The sequence below is a fragment of the Triturus cristatus genome, chromosome 4_1 (genome assembly GCF_964204655.1).
Source record: "Triturus cristatus chromosome 4_1, aTriCri1.1, whole genome shotgun sequence".
NCBI classification, from domain to species: Eukaryota; Metazoa; Chordata; class Amphibia; order Caudata; family Salamandridae; genus Triturus; species Triturus cristatus.
Window position 1 is genome coordinate 517,080,222 of NC_140585.1, and position 17,838 is coordinate 517,098,059.

Genomic DNA, 17,838 nt, shown 5'->3' on the forward strand with positions numbered 1-17,838 from the left:
AGTTATTCTCTGGAGGACCAATCCGTTCTGAAGGGGGGAACTGGTTGGTCCTCCTGACAGAAGTTAGTTTTCTGTGACCAGGATGTGCTGGATGTGAGGAGAGTGAACATGAATTTGAGTGGATAGCTCTGTGGTTGCATGCAATGAGGAGTCTGAGGTAGCAATTTTGGCAACAAGTAATTTGATTGCAGGGGCTATGTCTGTGACGCAAACCGGGCGCGGAGTTTGAGGCATTGATTTGGTTTTCAGTGATGATGTCATGCATGCAAAGTGCAAGTTTAAGGCCGATCTGGACCCTATTACAGATAGGACGCACTTTTCCTGTTTGCGCCACGGTGCACCTTTTAGTGTGCCAGGTGCAAACGGAAAGTACACCTTATTGTGTTAAATGCGCTGCCCTCTGGGTAAGGGTAGCTGTGTACTCGTGCTGCCCTCTGGGCAGCGCATTTAAGAGAAATACATAACAGATGTTTAAAAGCTGATCTGTTTCTCTGTGCAAGCGTTAACCCGCCTGCACTTTTGAGCATGATTAGAGATCTCCTTGCAGGTGGGTTCAGTGAGTAACTGTACCCACCTGCAAGAGGATGTCTGGGGGATCAATGGTACCCCCCTTCATCTCTCCAGAATGCTGCCTTTAGGAGGCGCACTGATAGTGCTCCATCTTTTTGTGGCTCACTGTAAGTGCGACTCCTAAAGGCATGTTTCTCTATGCACCCACGTTGGTAACACGGCACGGGCACAGAGGCAAAGAGATTCCTTCAATTTCATAAGGCCACACCCCATCCAAATGAGCTAACGCCCACTATTGATAGCACAGGCGCTACATGTCCACCAGTGCTATCTCTATTAGGGAAGGGGCCACACAAGCGTTTTTGTCCCCATGTATAATACTAAAGTGCCCCATGGGCACACAAAATACCCCTGGGGCAATTCTGTTATACGTCCCCTGGCACTCATCTCACAGCATTGCAGGGAAGTATTAATTCTAATAACCCTTGCAGGCTGATAGCATGCATAAACATTTGGGGATATGTGAGGGTAGGGTTTGAGGGATGAAGAGGTCTGCATTGTCTTTCATGTTTAGCTTGTTATGAGTGCCCTTTAAACATAGTTGATGCTGTGTTTGAGAAGAGTATTGGCCATGAAGGGATAAGGTACTGGTGGCTTGGTAGTCAAAAGTACGTTAATTCAGACAGGCATATATTCATAAAACGCAACAAAAACACACAAATCATTTTTCAAAATAGCATAGAATTACGGGTGCGCACCACAGAATTAAAAAAAAAAAAATCCTTCAGCAGAACAAACGTCCTGCTAGGACAACATCTGTAAAAAACAAAGCGCATGTCTGGATCTGTCAAAATTATATTTCCTGGGATTAAAAGTATTTTAGAAACATCAGGTGACAAAACGTACTAAAAAAAATATAAACTACAATAAAGATTGTACAGACGCCTCATCACAGGTACACATAACAATCGTTTCAGTCCACTGTTGACCTAAATGGAAACACTAGAGTTGGCAGATAGAGCCAGCTCTCAATCTGGACATAAGTGATTTTTCCCAAGGGCTGCAGGTGGGCAAAATAAAGGGTTCTGTGCCCTTTCAGGTTTTCAGAATAGCATACAGCCTTAACAGTTTACCAATTCATATAACACACTGTCCATATGGCTGCACTCCAAGGAAGAGTTCTTAGCACACATTTTGTCCAGTTTACCTATTGATGGAGGATTGTCGAATAGTGACGGCCTACCCAAATCATTTGTCAGTGACTGTAAAGAGGACTTCAAGGGTATTTTCATATAGCTTTTGCTATTCAACAGTCTAAAAATATCCAGCCATGTTCAACCATAAATAGCCTGAAAGTGAGAAAGTCCAACAGTCTGCTGAAATCCATGACGCCAGATTTGATAAGGAGTGATAATGTTCTTAACCTGGTTGGCAGTGTGCCCAGTCTGCTCTCTTTAAGGCTACAGGCTGCCAACAATTCGCCGGATTGATTTATTTTGATTTCTACTTTCCTGCATTTAATAGCAACTTTATAAACGACTCTGCATTCCGCAATTTTAGCCCCGTTGCGAGTCTTTTTAACTTGGACAGCACACAACTGGTGATTGGCATGGGAACAGAGAATCAAATCATCTAGGATGACTCATGCAAATTTTATGCCTCATAATTGAAAAATTAAAGGTAAAACTCTTTAAAACCGCTCCATTGCATACCTCATTTGAAAGACCAGTGCAGAAGCACTCTAGGTTGCTGCATCTAATACTATTTAGAGCAGCTGTAGGATCTAGGAGTTTCCAAATCAAGCAGTGGCCATTATTACTATTGGCTAAGTATAAAGAATCATTAGGATTGTGGTTCCCAATCAGTAGTAACTGATAGCATAAGTGTTAAACTCAGGGGATTGTAGCAGAAACTTTTTTCTCAATTCCCTCCCCCCAAATGGGATGACCATAAAACGTTCTGGAAATTAAAATATAATCAATTGTCGACCAACAACCATAGCCAAAAAAAGTTGCAATAGAGTTGGGCTCAAGGACGTCGGTTTCTAGGGCATTAATGAGGTCCTGTTTGACAATAAGCTTAAAAAGGTAAGAGCCCCAAGCATCTAAATAAAAGGGCATACTATCCTTGTCAGCCCGACCATTTCACTTTCTAAAGTTATTTTCCCTGATAATTTTGCATTAAATTTGCTACAAAAGATTAAATAAAGCGTTTATTGTAATTTCGTGAGTTCTGCACTAATACTATACGCTACATTAAATAAATGCGTAAAATTATGATTATCATGACCAAAAATCATCACTGATGAAAAGCCCCCACAGAATAGAAGCACGAAACAGGCTTTATTACTTGACACAGTACTCTATCACAGCTGCTCTTCACCAACATTCTAGCTCCAAATGAACATTCTAATATGAAGTGTGGACTATAACAATAGGCGATAAAAAGGAACGATGGGAAGGTAACATACCATTTGGGATAAATTACAGCACATCTTCTTTTATCAGAATTTGACAGTTTCACATATACGGAAGAAGACAATTCCAGGATAAAAATATGTACACAGAGGATTCAAGATGAGATGCAGTTAATCCATTTTAGAATCTGATTGCTAACATTGGCGATTTCTGGCTCCTTTAGGTCTTATCATTTCTGTGGATGTATTTGTAGTGACCTGGGGCAGGGCACTAGGACCCTTTAGTGGACTGTGGGGACACCAAGGGAACCGGACACCACATCCGGTCAAGGATGTGGGAGGGGACACTGCAGAGCGAGAGGAGAGCGTGGGCAGATGTGTGTGAGCACAGCTCGACATACTGTAACTGAATAAAGAATATAAGGTGCTTTCCTGTCTCCCGTGTATCTGTGGGGCAAGGACACGGCAACAGGCGAACGAAGGTGGGATCATCCATCACCAAAAAAAAAAAGAGCAGAAGTGGATCGGAACGTCGTTTCCCTGAGAACAAGTGCAATGGAACCAGGATCCCCCACTCTGGTCTGCTGTCCAACACCAGGAACATCGTGGCGAGTGGCACGGCGGTAACGAAGAAAAAGCGGAGCCAGGAGTCCACCCTGGTCCTAGTGAAGCAGCCAAGAAGCAGCAACGTGCTGTGAGGCAGCAAGCAGGAGGAAAGCAATAAGGCATCTGCCAGAAAAACAGAAGAGCCGGCAAGCGTCAGCACCTGAGTGTGCTCATAGAAGACTAAAATAGAAAGATGCACGTTAGTTCAAACGAACTATCGCGAGAGCGTCGGCCATTTTGAGGTCAGAGCGGGCCAATCTAAAGAAAGAAACAAGCGGTGGCCATTTTGAGAGGTCAGGCAAAGTGAGGGCTAAAGAAACATCGCGAGACTACGGCGACCATTTTAGAGTCAGGCAAATGAGCCAATAGGAGCAAAGTACAGCGCAGCGGCCATTTTGAAGTCAGGCGGCCATTGAAATAGATAGGGAAACTTGGAAAAAAGACTGAAAAGAAGAGGAAAACAGTGGAAATAAATCTGAATAAAGTGGAATCAAAGTTACAAATAAAGAAATTAAGAAAATAAGAGGAAGAAGAGTAGAGGAGTGCCAAGGAAGGAAAATGAGTGACAATGATGAGAAGCAGAGCACACAAGCAGTCTTCCGCAGGCCGTTACCATTCAGCCTATCGGAGCCGCAAGCAGGCATCCGGTGGGAAAGATGGATCAGAAAATTTGAGCGCTACATGAGTGCCACGGACGTCCCAGATAGCAAGCAACTGCACCTGCTTCTGAATCTCGCAGGGGATGAAATAGAAGATCTGTTATTAACATTGCCCGCTGATCAAACAGCGGATTACAAAGGAGTGATACAGTGTCTCTCACAGAAATTTGACCCCGAACGAAACGTTGACTCTGAAAGATACACATTTAACACGGCATGCCAGCAAGGAGAAGAGAGCCTAAATGACTTTGCAATGAGACTGAGAAAACTGGTCACATACTGCAAGTTTGACAAATTTGACAATGAGCAAGCAATAAGATTGCGCATCATCGAAGGTTGTCAATCAGTGGAATTCCGAGCACGCATTCTGAAGGAACCAACGACGCTGGAAAAGATATTGACGATGGCTCGCACGGAAGCAAGGGCCACAGAGCACGCCAAGCAGATGGAGATGGGAAAGGAGAAGAGAGTGGCAATAGCACATCGCGTCACTGGAAACTTCAAAAAGAAAGAATTCCAGATGCCGGTCCTACCAAAGAAGGACGAACAAACATGCTACAGATGTGGCCTCGAATTCCCGCACGTCTGTGCCTGCCCAGCAATGGGCCAGAAGTGCAGGAAGTGCAACAGGGACAATCATTTTTCAAGCAGTGCATGACCAGACAATTTAGAAATGAGAGAGGTAGAACAATGAGATAACGGATGACCAGCAACAGGTATGCCCGACATATGGAAACGCCAAATCGCAGCTCCTCCGACGAATCAGAAGCAACGGCAGCACCTGTGAGGGAGGCAAGACTATATCTAATGTCAGACGCGCCCAGAGAAGCCAATGGGACAGAGCACGTTCATCTTGTGGAGAAGCAACAAATAAAGAAAACAGCCACTGTGGACATTGGCATAGGGGACCACCAAGCTAAATTCGTGCTTGACAGTGGAGCAACATGCAACATCATGTGCAAGTCAGAATACAAGAAAATGAGAGTGAAACCACAGCTATCACCGTTGACTGTGGATGTGTTCACGTGGGGCTCTAAAAGCCCGGTAGAAAATATGGGAAAATTTACAGAGACCTTAACGTACAAAGGCAGGTCCTACCAAGAAGAAATACATGTGCTCAAGGGTGACATCCCAGCGCCATGCCTGCTAAGCAATGTGGAGGCACAGGTGAGGGGGGCTACTAGCAATGACATACCACATGTCGGAAACGGAGAACATCCTACAAGAATACCCAGCTATACTGAAAGGTCTTGGTAAGCTGAAAGGAAAACAGATAACATTACACATCAATGAAGCAATCAAGCTGGTGGCCCAACATCATAGACGAGTACCAATTCACCTACAACCACAAGTGGAAGAGGAAATAACTAGCTTACTGGCACAAGATATTATTGAACCTGCCGAAGGGCCAACGCCTTGGGTGTCTCCGATTGTGGCAGTTCCAAAGAAGAACACCTCAAAAATCCGCATCTGCGTGGACATGAGGATCCCAAACACCGCAATCGCAAGAGAACGTCACCCGGGGCCACACCTAAACGACATGATCAGCTGCCTAACTGGGGCCTGCCAATTTTCGAATCTGGACTTGTGCAAAGGGTACCAACAATTAGAATTGGACCACCAGTCCAGGTACATCACGACATTCTCCACACACCTGGGTCTGTTTAGATACAAGTGACTGAGTTTCGGAATCTCGTCAGCTGCAGAGATATTCCAGGAGACAATACAGCAAGTGATAAGGCCGGTACATAACAGTCTAAACTATAGTGATGACATTTTGGTATTTGGGAAGACAGACAAAGAACATGACACAGCTTTGCGTCAAGTGTGCACACAACTGGAGCGAGAGGGCCTTACACTGAATGGAGAAAAATGCGAGCTGGGGAGAAGGGAACTAGTGTTCTTCGGACACATTTTCTCCAAACAAGGGATGAGGCCAGACCCGAGCAAAGTTGAAATACTGAAGAACGCAAATCCCCCGACAGATGTTGGAGAAGTAAGATCATTTCTGGGACTCGCCAGCTATTGTGCGCGGTGCATACTGGACTTCGCCACAGTGAGCACACCACTAAGAGAACTGACCAAACAAGAACAGAAGTTCATCTGGTCTCAGGAATGCAACAAGGCATTCGAGGAAATAAGACAAACCGTTGTGACGGTGGAAGATCTGGGCTTCTTTGACCCCCTGCTCTGCACTGAACTGACTGTCGATGCCAGCCCAGTAGGACTAGGAGCAATACTAGCGCAGCATCTGCCAGGGAGAGATTCACAATGAAAAATTGTTGCTTATGCAAGCAAAAGCTTAACAGACATTGAGAAGGCATACTCGCAACCAGAAAAGGAGAGCCTATCAGTGGTATGGGCGTGTGAACACTACCACATGTTTATCTACGGGAAGTCATTCACCATTATAACTCCTCACCAGGCGCTGGTGACGATCTATGGCAGCCCGTCAGCAAAAATGCCACCCAGGATTGAACGCTGGGGCATAAGGTTGATGGACTATGACTTCACAATTGTGCACAAGCTGGGGAAAGAACACAACCCGGCAGACTACATGTCGAGACACCCATTACCACAGGCCCACGAGACAACATCGATGGCAGAGGAATACCTCAACTTCGTACTAAAACAAAACACCCCAGCACCGATAACACTCGCGGAGCTAGCAAGAGACCAAGGAAGATGCCACGCTGCAAATGGCCATGGAGGTAATGAGAAGGCAGAGACGGAGGCACATTAACAATAATTGCGTCTGGGGAGCAGGAGTATGCAAGGAAGAAGTGCTAGCTCTAAAGAAGGTACACAAAGAACTGTTGGAGACAGACACAGGAATACTGATGAGAGGGACACGAATAGTGATACCAAGCTCACTCATGAGGCAACTGATAAATCTGGCTCATGAGTCACACCGAGGCGTAGTAGCAACGAAGAAAATGCTAAGAGAAAAAGTATGGTTCCCTGGCCTGGTAGAAGACACCATAACGACATGCCACCTCTGTCAAGTGACAGGATAACCGGCTAGGCACGAACCACTAAAAATGTCAGAACTTCAATTGCAGTGTGGACGACACTAGCAGCTGATTTCAAACCGGCAACTACCTGCTTGTGGTCATCGATGATTTCTCACGATTTCCATCCCATCGACATCTGCAACAGCAACATTACCGATATTAGATGACATATTTGCAGCATGGGGTTCACCAGAAACGCTAAAAACAGACAATGGTCCTCCATTCTCAGGAGAAGACTTCCGCAGATTCATGGCCTATCTAGGGATAAACCACAGGAAGATAACTCCGCTGTGGCCTCAAGCGAATGGAATGGTGGAGAGGATCATGGGGAACATCAAAAAGGCAGTTCAAAGGGCAAAGCTAGTGCAGATATCACTTAGCCAAGCTCTGTGCCAGGTATTACGTGACTACAGAAACACACCCCACAACTCCACAGGAAGGTGCCCAGCAGAGCTAGTACTGGGAAGAACAAGCAGAACGAGGCTACCACAAATAGAAGTAACGATGGCGCCAGATCACAGCAGCATTGCAGCAAAAGACAGAGAGGAAAAACAAAAAATGAAAAGATATGCAGACGCCAAGTGGCACGCCAGCTCATCAGACCTAAAGGAAGGAGACACGATGGTAGTGCGTCAACGACAACAAAGGAAATTTGACAGCATGTTCTCCAAAGACCCGCTAATAGTAACTAAAGTGAAGGGCCCAATGATCACGGCAGAGTCAGAACATCAGAGGATAACATGGAATAGCTCACATTTCAAAGAACTGAAGGAGAAGAAAGGGGAAGACCAAGATAAGGAAACAGCAGAACAAGAAGAGCAGGAGCACAACGGGAAGGAAAGAGACAATGGTGAGGGACCAGCAGAAGAGCGATAGACAGAGGCCGGCCTGAGAAGAGCATGCAGATGGCCAAAAAGACTAATAGTAGAAATGTAATGATGGGAAGCGCACCGACCGGTGCCAGGGCAGACTTGCATCTATGTCTATCAACAGATCTCTGTGTTTCACTTTTCTCGTCACTTGTAGTGACCTGGGGCAGGGCACTAGGACCCTGTAGTGGACTGTGGGGACACCAAGGGAACCGGACACCACATCCGGTCAAGGATGTGGGAGAGGACACTACAGAGCGAGAGGAGAGCGTGGGCAGATGTGCGTGGGCACAGCTCGACATACTGTAACTGAATAAAGAATATAAGATCCTTACCTGTCTCCCGTGTATCTGTGGGGCAAGGACACAACAGTATTTAATCTTTCATTGACTAATTTATCTTCAGGAAAGAGGGCTTCTGGACAACAAGCTACACTGTCCATACTCCAAGTACACCAGTCCTCAAGGACCACAGAATTCTATTTAAAACATTTAATTTTTTATGGTTTCGAGAATGACGTGAATTTGGAGTGTGTGGTTAACCCATTGTCCTTTGCTCCATTCACATCTCACTGCTTCCCACTTGTCATACCATCTCTGTTACTCTTTTTGATGTTTTCCTATTTTTTCTTTGACAGACTCTCTATCTACCCAGACCAGGCTTCCACCATTTAACCAATTAGGTGTAAGGTTGGTACCTGGATTTCTTCCTTTAAGGGAGCCAAATGGGGATACTCCTGAAACTACATTGGGAGTGGTATGGTAGTACCACAACATTTTTCTTATGGATTTGTCAACTTGTTCCTCTGTAGTAAGGTTAATTGTATGGTGTCTTCTGTTTATCCTTTCCACTAATACGTTGGCCTTTAGACAATAGAGGGGTGTTTTTATTTGTTTGATAGACAAGTTTTTTAAGAATTGCGTCATTTCTACAGAAGTGAACTATACACCGTTGTCGGTAATGGTAGAACCAGGATTGCCCTCCTAAGGTAATGTATCTGTTAAGAACTCTATTAATGTGTAAGTATTGATGTTGTTTACCATTCTAGTAGTGACCCAATGTGAATGTTAATCTACCAATACAAACATGAGTTAGTTGTGTACATTGAGCAAATGTATGGGTCCTATGATGTCCAGGCCTAGTTTGTCCCATGGTTTAGTGGGTACATCTAAAGGGAGAATGGGGACTTTTCGTGTGCACTTGGTCTTGTCGCCAAAACAGCAAGCTAAGCAGTCCTCCACCCTTTCCTCTACCATAGAGTCCATATGTGGAAACCAGTAGTAGTGTCTGATTGTACTCTTGATCATGTGCCGCCCTAAATGACCCTCATGGGCAATTTCAATGATACGATCACACATTTTGCTACGAGGTACAATTTTGTTGGATCTTATAATCATATTACCCACAATGGATAACTCATCTTTCAAATTCCAATATGGTTGGAGGTTGTCTGGTAATTCACTACATTTATTTGGCCAACACTTTATTATTTTGTCTTTAACAGCAGCTAAGATTTCATCATTCTTTTCACATTGTTCACATTCTTCCTTATCAATGGTGGTGACTTCTATGGACAAGATATCTTCCTCTGCGGGCTTCAGTTGTTGATCCTCACATGCTATGGGCAAACGAGAAACACAGTCCACTATTTGGTTTCTCATCCCTGGGACATACACAATATTAAAGTTGTATCCTTGTAATCCTTGCACCCATTAAGATATAAGGGGAGTGGCTTTTTCAATGCATTTAGTGGAAAACATGGGAATGAGGGGTTTATTGGCTGTCCTCAGGATACATGTTATTCCCCACAAATAAAACGTAAAGTGATTTATGACCCAATAACACGCCAAAGCTTCTTTTTCTATTGTGGAGTAATTGGACTCTGCATCCCGACGGATCCTTGATGCAAAGTTTATGATTTTTTCCTTTGTATATTTGGGAGAGGGATGCACCCTGACCCTTCATACTGGCATCTGTAGTTAATATAGTTTTAGCTTTCACGTCAAACATCCCTATCTGCAGGGCACTAGTGTTGACTTCCTTCACTTGGTTAAAATCTGATTGGCAATGAACACTCCACTCGAAAGGGACTCCCTTCTTGAGCAAGGCTTCCAGAGAGTGAAATTGTTCAGCAAAGTTTTTTGTGTGTTCAATCAATCAGGGATTTTTAGAGTGCTCTACTTATCCGTAAGGGTCTTAAGCCCTGAGGTCAACCAAAGAGCCAGGTCTAGAGGGCTTTTCTGAAGGCTTGTAGTGTGGGGTTTCGTCTGATGCTGAGGGAGAGTTTGTTCCAGGTTTTGACCGCGATGTAGGAGGAGGTTTCTCTTGGGGTTGTGGAAGGAGAGCCTGCATTGAGGTATTGGGGTCCGGTGTTGTGGAGGGCTTTGTAGGCGTGAGTGAGCAGCTGGAGCCAGTGGACGTCGCGGAGGTGCTGGGTAATGTGTTCCTGTCGTTGGTTGTTAAGTACGAGTCTGACTAAGGTTGTTGTTGCATCCAGGGTTGAGAAAATGGAGAGTGCTGGGGTCGTACGGCGGGGGGGTCAGGGGACCAGGGTCTCTGATGCTTGTTGCGGTCGGGCGCAGATGGGCTTGCCTTTGGTACGCCTTCGGGGGCTGCGCAGCAGCCGCCATTAAGTAGGGGTCGGGGGGAGGGAGAGCAGCTGGGAGGCGGCGCGGGAACATGCAGGGGGCGTGGGGCAGCAGCAGCTGGAAGGAGGGAAAAGGACACTGAGGCAAACAGAGAAAAAAGGCAAACAAGGCGAAAAAGGCAGAGACAGAAAAATGAGGCAAAAAGAAGACAGAAAAAGGCTAACAGAGCGGACCAGCAGAAGAGCAGGCTCTTCCACTGGACCAGCAGGGATGAGGCGCAGGCAGGAGTCTGCGGGTGGAGGAGGGCCTCGGACACCTTCCTGGGTGACCAGAAGGCGCTGGGGGCCGTGCCTTAAGGACGGAGCTGCGCGAGGGGAGAGAAGTTACCCTGACCAGGAGTTCCTCTTTGCTAGTGGGTGCTGGTGCTAATCTGACAGTCAACCAAGCTATTCTTAGGCTTAATGCCATCCTTGGAGATGGTGTGCCCAAGGCCCTCCACTGACTTGACATACATTTTACACTTTTCCATCTACATAGTAAACCCTGCATTATTGAACTTCATGTACATTGGTATGTGCTTCTTTAGCCTAACTGTAAATCAAAATATCATCTTGTAAGCAGAGGACTTTACCGGTCCCGCGTAGTATGTGCTACATTACTCATTGAAAATCTGCAGCACTTGATGCCAGGCCGAACGGCATCCTGCATATTCGCAAAGCTCAAAGGGAGTAATAAAGGATGTTAGGGCCTTAGAGTCTGGATTAAGAGCTACTAGATGATAGGCAGACGAGAGGCCTAGCACACTTAAGTAACTTGCGCCTTGAATGACACTCAACATTTCATTGATGTTTGGTAGTAGGTGTCTGTCTATCCATATGTTCGCATTGAGATCGCTAAGATCAACACATAAATGGATATTCTTTCCTCCTTCCTTAGAGGCGATAACAATGGGAGATAACCACTCTGAACATTCTATTTTCTCAGTTGCCTTTAGGATTCAAGTTTGTCAAATTCTTTCATGAGGGGCTCTCTCATTAGCAGTAGTATGGCACGCGCTTTGTGCATCACAGGCATTGCATTAGGTTAAAGTTTAATTTTGTGGAGAAAGTCTTTAATTAATCCTAAATTATTTGTAAAAACCTTAGGGAATTTCTCACATATCTCCTTTCCTGCGATGGACCTGTGAACTAAATAAACTTGTTCTTCTGCATTAGAATCCAGTTTGATCCATAGGTCCTTCTGGTGTTTCTGACCTAAGAGGTTGGAGTCTTGCTTAGTGATATACACTTTTCCCACTTGTTCTATCCTCGAAAGTTATAACATCCCAGTTAAAGGAATAGGGTCCTTGTCATATCCCCTGGGCATATGTCAGGGGGTAACATGGTAAAGTCTTTGTTTAAGAAGTTTTCCTTAAATGTTGTCTCATTTATTAAAGTGTGCGGAGAACAGGAGTCCGCAAATACTTTGAAAAAGAATCCATCCAGACTTATATCACATTTCGGATATGTCGTCTCAGAATTTACTTTCATATTTAAATCTAGAATGCAATTTTCTTCTGTTCTGCATCTGCATCACTAACCATACGAGTGATTTTATTTCCCGTGTCTTTACGGACTTTCACAAAGTGTTCTCTTTTTTAGCACATCCTGCAGGTCATTCCCTTGTGGGACACTTTGGACTACTTGCCAAATGGTTAAGATTTCCACATCTATAACACCTCAATTTTCATTCTAAAATGTATGTTTATATACCTTAGGTTTGCCCACTAAACAAGTGCCCACTAAACAATTGTCCACTTTCTCTGAAATCCTCTTTATACTACAGTTATCACATTTGTATCTAAAGAGTCCATTTCTTTCATATAGAACGGAGTGTGTTCTATACTTTTAGCTATGCTTATAGCTTGAGTTAAGTCTGTATTTTCTGCTAAACATTTTTATTGAAATGTATCATCTTTTGTGCACCTTACAAGCTGTTCTCTTATGAGTGAGTCAGTTAATAACCCCAAATTACATGTAGCAGACAATCCCCTGAAGGCAGCAATTCTAATTAATTACTTTCTCACTCTTTCCTTGAGATCTAAAAAAGTACGCTCCCTACCCCATGCTTGTCAGCATTTAACTCGAGTAAATCATCAAAAATCTCCTCGCATGAGTCCCTAAATTATGTGACAATATATGCTGTTTACGTACCGAGGAGAATCCATCTCCTTCAATGGCTATCAGGTAAGATTCAAATACGTTTTTCCACTGCTTCCAAGGAATCACTGGTTCTCCTAGTTTGTTTAAGAAGGGTGGAGGTTGAGACATTGCAAATGAAGCCATACTAAAATGTCTACCACTACAAAGGTATACTCAGAGCGTTCACATTTGTACTAGAATAAACAAGGCTATAGTATGTGATTACAAGGTGAAAAATATATGCAGAATGAATATGAGAGAATCTCAATTGCAACATAAATAATAAAACTGGAGCACACAAAGATAGTTTTAAATCATGACAAAATTATTATGGATTTTATATTGAGGAAGTAGTCTAAAATTGCACGTTAGCGTTTAGGTGAAAGTAGATCAGAGAAAATGTATATAATAGTAATGGATCTCACAAAAAATTGAGAATACTTTCACTTATGATGTCTTCAGTTACCTCCCTTTATTTATTTGGAGAATGATGAGTCTATGCACGAATCAGGCAGTGAAATGAATACCTTGCTGAGAAAGACCCCAGTCACTATTTAGACAGCAGTGGGGGAACAGAGCGTGACATTTGGTGCAAAGTTCCTGAAATCAGTCAGAAGATTTCAGTATAGCAAGGAGTCGCAAATGGCCATCTAGTTCCTGCCAGAAAAGGCGTTGACTGGAGGCATTGATTCAGCTGCAACTCTACCCCATGGAGATGGCACCAGGGTCTCACATGTGGCTTGAAAATTGAGGGCTGAGGCCACCCTCGATGAGGACACACTCTGACTCCTCATGCACTGGGATGCACCCCTTTACTGAAGCCACACCTCAACGGATCCTCCTGCACCGGAACAACTTCGTCCGACTTCCTTCCTGAGAGTGTCGGCACCCAGCCATGGTGTATGCAGGAATGCCCAGGACCTGGCGATAACTTGAACAGCCAGCAGACCAACAGGGAATGAAGAGTGGTGAGGATCACCACTTATGGAACTGCAGCAGTCACTATGCAGTACATTTCCCTCCCCCATGCTGGTGCTCCAAACAAGTCAGTCAGCTCCCTCAACCGGCACAGTAAAATCCAACGGACGCTCCTTAAATTAAGACTTCTTGGAGAATTCCTGAACTGGTACTCTGGTCCAGAGTCACAAAGGGGTCTCCACAGGGCGCTCTTTCTCATGATGGTCCCAATAACAGATCCCGGTAGATCAGACTCTCCTCAGTGCATATAATCCATAATGGGAAGACCAGGTGACAGTGTAAAGAGGTCGCAGCAACTCACTGAGAAGTAAGGCAGTAGCTTTGAGCAGAATCAGGGAAGAGGACTCGGGCTCCCCCTGCACAGCAATCCTTTGCTCTTCGCCAAATTAAATGACCAGCCCAAGCAGAATAGAGGTAAGAAACAGGCTCTATTACTTGAGAGTCCGCTATCACAGTTGTTCAACTGCCTCCTCCTTGCTTTTCACTAACATTCTCCTACAAGCTTTATATGAACATCCTGATATGGAGTGTGGAACATAACAATAGGTGATAGAAAGGCAGGGAGCATACGATTTGGGATAAATGACAACAATCACTATAGAAATTAACTAGGTAAAACTTGAAATTATCCACTCTAACATAAATCATTTGCACCCCTCCCCTCCTATTACCTACAAAATGTTTAGCAATTTGAGCACCAAGAGGTAGTTTAACCAATGAGGAGAGCCCACCCTTCATCTTGCCTGAACCTGCAAGGCTTAGAGTAACCTACAAAGCAATCAAAATATAGATCTGTAGTAGCCCAGGTCTCTTGAAATAAAGTGGCATCAAACTGATCACAAAGGATGACTAGTCTGCTGGAATTAATTCCTGCAATGTTCCAGCTGGATAGTTTCAGGCAGCCCTTGGGGGCTGTGGAAGTAGAACGGACGGAGATAACCTGGTTGATGAACACATGATGCTCTGCCAGTGAACTCAGTGGGAGGATGGAATGCCAGTCCAGTTGATGAAGACCCCCAAAGGATGAATTTGATTCCGTAATGAAATCTTGGGTCTCAAGGTTGAAGATGCGGCAGGTGCTGGGATATTGGTAGGGCAGCTGAAGGTGCAATGGTTGTGTGCATAGGTAGCTGATAAAAAATACAAAACATGGAACCTTGATTGAGCTAGATGGCTGCTGCAGGTTATGAGCGGATAACAGCTAGTTGCTAACAAGCAGCAGTGAGTTGAAGTTCCCTACAATGCAATTACCCCGTAGCATTTCATAGAAGGAACAATCCAGGCTACCCTTCTGAAACCCTTAAGATCTCCTCATAATTACTAACATTAAAATGCAGACATTTGAGGAGCCAATCAACCACTTTATTTGTAACCTGGAAGGTTGTTTCACATGCAGCTGTAACAGGAAAGCTGGGAAGGATGAGGACATAGGTGCAAAATGTAGGTGTTGTGGTTAGTGTCACCAAATAGCTGTTTTCTCCAGATGGTGATTTCCGCTAACCCAAGTAAGATTTTGAGTTATGATTTTGGCCCCTTTTTTGTATAATGAGGGGAAGGTGCATTAGGAGCTGCCAGATTAGGAGATTCATTAGTACCTAATGCTGCTGATCCACAGCCCACTTCTAGAGGCCTTACAGTCCAAGTAGCTGGATCTAGGTCTGAAACTGAAGTGACCTAAGTGAGTTGACCTTGCAGGGCATAAGCAAAGGGAGAATTGATGTAGGAACCTGCAGATAAAGGGTAAAAACATTTTTGGTGAGGTTTATCCTCACCAAAAATGACTCAATACGATCCCGAAGAGGTTGAAGTAAAGCCTTAAAAAAAGGACCTAATTTTGCGTATAGGAGTTCAATAATATTGGATCGTGCATAATTTGGTGGAGTAGAGATAGATGTTGCCATGGGCATATCAACCTCTCTAGCTGCAGACATACTCCGCATCATGCCTCTTTTGAGCTGTTTTGTCACGGGATTGACAGACACAAAAAGACTAACATTAGAAGCACTAGCAGCATGTGGGGAGCGCTCAGAAGGACTCCTGTAGCGAACAATATTAGTGTCAGTGGCTGCCGAGAAAAGTGAAGAGGCAGCACAAGTAGAAGAAGCAGGGCCATCAAAAGACAAGCGCAAGCTGTTTCCTTTGTTATTATACCCACAGCGCGCTCTAAGTATCATTCGATTGTGGTACCCCTGGGTACAGATTTTGAGCTCGTAGCCATTTTATGCTTAGCCATCACGAAAAGGTGATGAACAAGACCTGGCCAGCCCAGCCTCCTGCAGACTCTGACAAGCGCAGATAGACCCGCTTTTGGCCAGGTCTTCTCCCTGGTCAAAGCCAGGCGCATCCCGCGCTGAGGGGCAAACAACCACGGCAGGTAGCGCTAAGACCCTCCTGTTTGGTAACTGGAATTCTTGTCCTTGTAGTGCCGGTACTCATTAAAGAGCGCCCCATGCTGCGGGTCAAATGACCATGATGTATAGTGCTAAGCTCTTCCTTTTAGGCCACTAAAATTCTGATACTTGTAGTGCCCCAAAACAGTAGGTTGAGTCCTTGAAGCATGTTGGTTTATAAGTTAAAAGGCTTTTAGCTTTCTAGATGTGGGATATTTAATGGCATTGACAATTTTATTTTGTTTTCAGTTTAAGCATTTTTATGGGGGTACTCTAGCCCAAAGATAAAGTGTAAAATAAGAATGTAGAATAGCTTATTAACCAAAACAATTCTTCACAATATTATGCATCATTAAACTTCACATGAGAAAGTCAAACCAATATAGGTAAAATACAGAAATCAAAACTGAAGTTTATGCAAAGAAAGAAAATGTATATAAGGCCTATATTGTGTCAGAACCTCACTAAATAGTGAGAGCTTTATTAAGAGTGTGGCGGTCCACCCGACCCCCAGACTCGCCGGGCACAGTGGTGATGGTCTTCCGACCGCCCCATTACAACTAGAGCGGTCGGACCGCACTTGGACCACCGCAAACACCAGGCATCTGAGATCACTGGCGGTGGCGCAGAGGTATTGAAGCCTCAGTATGCTTGGTGGGGCCAATGAGACTCACCCAAGCATATTACGAGTTGCCTCACTGCCACACTTTTCATGGTGGTGTGACTGCCATGAAAAGTGTAGTGGTGAGGAAACAAAGGGGCCCTATAGGGCCCCCTGGTGCATCATGCCATGTGGATGCACACAAGGGGCACAACATATACACCTCTGTGTGCATGCACTCAAGTACCTGCACGGCATGGACTGCAGCAGTCCATGCCATGCAGGTACTGCCTTTGACGTACCCATTGCGGTGCCTATGCCCTGGAAATGCCAAAGAACCGCCTGCCAGACAGGAGAAAAAACCTAAACTGGCGGGCGGTTTGTACAAGTGTTTGTCAGTGAGGGAGCAGGGTTGTCCCGCATTGCTAAATTCATATTAAGGCCTTAAGACAGGAAATACTGAAAGAAGATTTTTTAATAGTTTGGGAAAAGACTACATTTCGTCTAAGTATGATTTAAAGAGACGAGTTTCTCTTGAACAAAGGGAATTTGCATTCAGTGCCTGATAATGTGTAAAACTTTAAATGTTTAATATTAATGCATACAATTCCCAGTTATCAAGCATTTGGGGAGGAATAGATTTGATATCCGTACAATGATGCCTTCGATGTCATAGGCATATCCTAAAATTAGAACCAATGAGGGAACAAATCAAAACAGACGTTTTAGGGTCAGATTTCATGTGCTCCATGATAAGCTGTGTATCGGAATCAAATGCAGACTTTAAGGATTTTAGGATACACACAAAGACCAGAGAGAAACATCACTATGTCAAGCTTTGAGGGTTAAGGTGAGTGATGGGTCGATGATTGGGTTGACCAATATCGCTGAAAAGGGGTAGCCGCCTAATCACCATTGTGGTTAAATTGTCCAGCACACCAGTTTTAGTTGAAAATGCGAATGTTTGATGTTTATGCTGATGTTTAAAATCTGATTAAAATCAATAAAAAGAGAACCAACCCCTATA

At 44.4% G+C, this 17,838-nt stretch overlaps 1 protein-coding gene across 7 annotated transcripts in view; it reads left to right on the forward strand.

Moving 5' to 3' along the window:
* The window catches only part of IRAG2 (inositol 1,4,5-triphosphate receptor associated 2), a 1,211,571-nt gene that overhangs the window by 1,144,882 nt on the left and 48,851 nt on the right, over nucleotides 1-17,838 (forward strand). The window lies entirely within an intron of this gene.